Here is a 6,194-nt window from a genome sequence, read left to right as displayed (position 1 = left end):
TTTCCACATAGAGAAAAGTCTGGAAAGACATATGCCAAAATGTTAACAGCTGTTACCTTTACATGTGATCAAGGAAGCTTTGTTTCCTTTGTGCTTTCAAAGTTTTTTGCATTGAGCACAAATTGTAACTAGAGAAGACCCGAAAGAATCTGATATTAAAGATAATACCTAGTCATTGTAGATAATTGGGAAAAATGCAGAAAATCATTAAAAAACCCCTAAATACTTGGGGGTGGGGGAGTGGTGGAGGTGGAAGAGGGGATGAGGGCAATAAATGGTAATGGAAAAAGTACAATAAAAAAAAATTGCACTATTTAAAAAATGCTAAATACCACTGTGGCTGGGTAGCTCAGTCGATTATAGAGTGTCCCAATATGCCAAGGTTGCAGATTCAAATCTTGGTCAGGGCACATCCCAGAAGCAACCAATTAATGCATAAATGTGTGGAGCAACAAGTCCATGTTTCTTCCCCTTCCTCTATATCACCTAGAAATAATCACCTTTTAAAAAAATAAATGTTCTGAAAAAGTTCATCTTGGAACAAGGACAAAGACTGTTTTGTCTCCTACCCCTCTCAGACTTTTCCTTCTATCATTGCGTGTGAGACTTTGTTCTCATTTCTACGCTGTTGCCTGGAGCCAGGGGAAACTGGGAAAAAGTGGGCAAAGAGAATGGTGAACCTCTTGAGTACGAGACGTAAAAGCCTGAAGTTTGCTTCCCAATATTTCTGCCTGAAAATTTTAGTTCAGAAGCGTTTAGAGCAAGCTCTTGGGGACGTGCAACAGGAGGCGTGAGAAACAGGCCCAGCTCTATGCTGAGAACTGTGGGGAAACTGGGCGGGCACAGGTGTACACTGCTGGCTAAGGGTAATGGAACGAGGCAGGTGCTTCTGAAAGCATACCGTATATCCTGAAAAACCTGTTGCTGACACTCCAGATTCTGGTTCCCACAGGGATCATCACACCTGAGTTGACTTCCAGAAAAGTAGCTTTCAGAATGTTTCTTGCTGTGATTATCCTTAACTGCAGGTGATGATTATCTGTGAGGTAGTGTTTGGGAATTATTGGCTGAGAAGACCTTTACTCAAATAATTGTATATTGGTGGTCTATTTATTACATGCTAGGCCCTGTGCTTAGCACTTCATATACATTATCTCATTTAATACACAGAGCATTCCTTTAAAGGGGGGACATAAGAAATACAGAATAACTTACCCAAGATTATATATTACAGCTGATGAGTGGTAGCTCCAGGCTCCAAACCTACTAAGTTAGAGAGTAGAGTCTGTGCTTGCTCTACGCCCACTGCTCCAGAGGGTACCCTGAAGCTCTATTGTGATCATGTCATCTTTTGGCTGAATGCAGTCAATAGTAGGCACCTTTTAAAATGCACGGGGAATTCTGACATAAGTGTGTGGGAGTTACCTATCAGTAATTAAATCAGTGTAGATAATTTATTAGCTTGGTATATTTTTCTCATGAACCTTGCTTTCCCCCAAAACAGGCATGGTCAAGGGGTTTGAGGTCGGAGATAATAGTGGAATTTTTAAAGACCTTTTTATGAAGTATAATATTTTTAAAAAGTGCACCAATCAGAAGTGTATAGACCTTAAGAATTCTCACAAAGAGCCTAGGCTGGGTAGCTCAGTTGGTTAGAGCATTGTCTCAATGTGTCAAGGTTGCAGGTTTGATCTCCAAGCAGGAAACATACATGAATCAAACAAAGAATGCATAAATAAGTGAAAAAACAAATTGATGTTTCTCTCCTCTCTTTTTCCTTTCCTTTCTCTCTCTAAATTCAATACATTTTAAAAGTTATTAAAAAAAAAGATTTCTCACAAACAGATCTATATATAACCAGCAACATTACCAGTGCTCACCCATGGGTCCTGCCGCTGTTTACCTCCTCCCTCCTTTCCAAAGGTAACTTGTATTCTGATTTCTAACACCATGATTAGTGTAACTCTTGAAGTTTATATAAATGGAGTCATATAGGTTGGATTATTTTGCATGCCTTCTTTCACTCAGCAATTTGTTTTCTTGAATTGTCTAACCACAGCAATTTTGAAAGGATGGGGTTCAAACATTAGAGACAAGAGTAGAGCAGTGTTTTCGTTTTGTGTCTCTTTGTGTTTTATTATGTCTTCTGGCTCAATGTGTGTGTGTTTTTAAAAGCTTTTATGTATTCATGTTTAGAGAGAGGGGGAAAGGAGGGACACAGAGAGGGAAAGAAGCATCAGTGTAAGGGAAAGAACATTGATCAGTTGCCTCTCACAGGCCCCCAACCAGCGACCTGGCCCTCAACCCAGGCATGTACCCATACCAGCAACCTTTCAATCCACAGGCTGGCGCTCAATCCACTGAGCCACACTAGCCAGGGCTAGCTCATTGTTTCAAGATCCTTCAGACAAATTGCCTAAGAATCTTGTTAAAATGTAGATTGATTCAGTAGGTCTGGGGTGGGGCCTGAGATTCTGCATTTCTAACAAGTTCCTAGGTAATATGGAGGCTGCTGCTCTGAGGAGCACATACACTTTGAGGTGCAAGCACTATGCTTCATCAATAATTTGAAAGTGTGGAGCAAGTATCTGAAAAATCATTCACTAATGGGAAAGATTGGAAGAGAATTTCTACATCTCATAAAATTTAATTACTTTTTTATGTGTTTCTGATTGATATTTTTCTATTTAAAAAATTAACTTATCTTTCCAAATAGATGTCGAATACCCATGGTAAAAAATGAAAAAGGTATAGAAAGGTAGACAGTGAAAATAAGTTGCCTTGCCCCTGGCCCCTCAGGTACTCTCTCTAGGAGCAACCACTGTTAGTGATTTATGAAGTTTTTAAGGACATTTTACCCATATGCTTATTTTTCTTTTTTTGAAAACTATTTTATTTATTTTGAGAGAGAGGGAAAGGGAGGGAGAAAGAGAGGGAGAGAAACATGGATGAGAAAGAGAAACATCAATTGGTTGCCACTCCTAAGCCCCTAACCTCCCCACCAGAAGGGACCAAATCTGCAACCCAGGCATGTGTCCTGACTGGGAATCCAAAGAACAACCTTTCGCTTTGTGAGATGATGCCCAACCAAGTGAGCCACAATGGTAATGGTTTACTTTTCTTTTTTTTAAAATTTATTTTAATTTATTTTTATTTTTTGTTTGTTTTTAAGATTTTATTTATTTACTTTTACAGAGGAGGAAGGGAGGGAGAAAGAGAGGGAAAAAAACATCAATGTGTGACTGCCTTTCGTGTATCCCCGACTGGGGACCTGGCCCTCAACCCAGGCATGTGCCCTCACTGGGAATTGAACCAGCAATCCTTTGGTTCACAGGCCAGCACTCAGTCCACTGAGCCACAACAGCCAGGGCTACTTTTCTTTTATAAAAATTATTGTACATGCCGTTTAGCCCCTTGTTCTTTTTATTAACAATATGTATAAGAAAATAGTTAATGGTATATATTTTGGATACTGTTCTAAGTACTTTCAGTATTTCTGTTAACTCATTTAACCTTCACAACAGCCCTGTACATCAGGTACAATTACTGTTTTCATTTTATTTATTTATTTATTTACTTTTAATTGAAGGTTTTATTTATTAATACATATTTGGGACTTACTTTTTTTTAATAGGTAATATGTATTTGCACATGGTAAAAACTCAAGCAGTACAAAAGTATATATGCAGCACATGAAGTCTGCTTGCCTTCAGACCCCAGTCCCTCCCCAGGAGCAACTACCCTTAAAAGTTTCCATTGTCCAGCCCTGGCTGGGTGGCTAGGTTGGAGAATTGGCCCATATATCAAAAGGTTATGGGTTAGATCGCTGGTCAGAGCACATACCCAGGTCATGGGTTTGATCCCCAGTTGGGGTGCGTCCTGATTATGTTCCTTATCAACTGCTATTTTAAAAATGAATGATATTTGATAGGACTGTCAACTCAGCCTCTATGGGAACAATTTGTCACTATCAGTCAAAACAAAAAATTCAACATGCCCTTTAACATTATTTCACATCTACAAATTATTCTCATGCATATGCATCAAAAAACATTGTTAAGTATTGAAAGGTAGAAGCCAAGCTCTCTGCCATGTTCTGGGCTCCGGCCCCGAACACGGCCCCCAGGATTCTGACGGCCTCTGCTACACCTTCCCATCTTGGCCTTGCTCCCCAGCTCCAGCCTCTCAAGTCTCCTCCTGGCCCTGCTCCCTCACTTAGTCACCATCCCAGCCAGGCCTTTCGAGTTTGGTCCCTGTCCGGGCCCCCTAATTCTGGCTTCGGGGCTCGCCACGGTCCCCAGCTCTGCTCCTGCGCTTTCTGTCACTGCTCCAGCTGCGCCTTTGGAGCTTGGTCCTGGTCCCCAGCCTCATTTTATATATGTAATTCCAATCTAGCATACCCTACAGAGCCTCCACGTTGTGAAGACTTCCCCCAGCTGTACGTATACATCTCCACTCCTTTGCATGATGTCAGCTTATGTAACAAGTTCCCTATTGATAGACATTTAGGTTGTTGGAAATACTTGGTTATTACAAATAGTGTTGCAATGAATTTTCTAGGTATATTATCTCATTATTATAGGAATATTTCTATAAGAAAATTCCTAAAATAGAAATTGTTGAGTCAAAGGAATGTCCACTTTAATTTTGGTTGATGTTGCCAAGTTGCCTTCCTTCAGTGAGTTTTGCCTATCTGATGAGACCGTATTTCACTATAATTTCAGTTTGTCTCTCTCTCTCTCTTTGCATTTCTCTTATGAATGAAGCATCTTTCCGGGTGTTTAAGAGCCATTTTGATTTTCTTTGCTGTCAACTGTTTGTCATGTATTTTTCTACTAAGTTGTTGGCCTTCTGTTTCAAATTTGTAAGTACTCTTTTTTTTTTTCTCCCCCAGTCCTCACATGAGGATATGTTTATTGATTCTAGAGAGGGGGGAAGGAAAGAGAGAGAGAGAGAGAGAGAGAGAGAGAGAGAGAGAGAGAGAGAGAGAGAGAGAGAGAGAGATGAAGCCTCCCATATGAAAACCTGGACTGTGAAGGAGCCTACAACCTAGGTATGTGCCCTGACTGGGGATCTTACCAGCAACCTTTTGGTGTATGGGATGATGCTCCAACCAACTGAGCCACCCGACCAGGGCTGTAAGCACTCATTTTGTATTAAGGAAATGATTCCTTTGTCTCTGATATGTGGTGTATATGGTATTTTTTTTGTTGTGGTTGTTGTGTCTATGTGAGCATGTATTTGTGCGTGGCTTCTGGGTTTTGTGTCACACACTTAGAAAGGATTTCCCACTCCAAGATTATTTTTAAAAACCTACATTTTCTTCTGGTGTTTCTAAAGTTTATTTTTTAGTGTTTCATTTTGAGATAAATGTATCTTGTGAGATATGGATCCAAATTTTTTTCTTTTTTAAAGATTTTATTTATTTATTTTTTAGAGAGCGGGGAAGGGAGAGGAAAAAAAAGAGGAAGGGAAACATCATTGTGTCAGAGAAACATCAGTTGGTTGCCTCTCGCACATTCTCAGCTGGGTACCTGGCCTGCAACTCAGGCATGTACCCTGACTGGGAATTGAATCACTAACCTTTTGGTTCACTCAGTCCACTGAGCCACACCAGCAAGGGCCAAATTTCTTTTTTTCCAAATCGTTAATCATTGTCCCAACACCATATATTGAACAAACTATATTTTTAAATGTTTCTCGAATAATCTATCTCTATGTATGTGGTTCTGTACATTACTTCATCATACACCTTATTCACACATGTACTTGGGTTTTTCTAGACACATTTTCCCCTCACCCAGCACCTGGGGAATTTGTCTTGCCAGCTCTCCTTCCCCCTTTGTAATTATAATCGCTAGTTGTGATTGTCATCCCCATCCCCCGATATAAGTTGTGTGAGCACAGAGGTCTTGTCTGTTTTATTCATTACAGTATCCTAAGCACCTTAGCACATCGTAGGCACTGAACAAATATTCATTAAATGGACATGGGAGTAAAGGGAGAGTCTAGTAAAATTTATAATGGAAGGATTTGGTGGATGAAGAAGTTATTAACCAGGGCCTAGGGCAATGAGAGGAAAACTTCTAACCTCAGTTTTCTAAGCATGAAAAGATAGAATGGGAAAAGAATATGTATTAAACTGATAAGAAGAGGTACTACACTTGATCTTAGCCAAAAGGCCGAGAAGAGAT

General features: G+C 40.0%; 1 pseudogene; it reads right to left on the bottom strand.

The window, feature by feature from the left end:
* Positions 1–6,042: 6,042 nt before the first annotated feature.
* Positions 6,043–6,194, bottom strand: LOC129064486 (uncharacterized; annotated as a pseudogene).

Source organism: Pteronotus mesoamericanus, unplaced genomic scaffold (genome assembly GCF_021234165.1).
Source record: "Pteronotus mesoamericanus isolate MK-2021 breed Mesoamerican mustached bat unplaced genomic scaffold, CSHL_Meso_final contig_164, whole genome shotgun sequence".
NCBI classification, from domain to species: domain Eukaryota; kingdom Metazoa; phylum Chordata; class Mammalia; order Chiroptera; family Mormoopidae; genus Pteronotus; species Pteronotus mesoamericanus.
The sequence above is the reverse complement of the archived record's forward strand: the minus strand, read 5'-3'. Positions and strand labels throughout refer to the sequence as shown.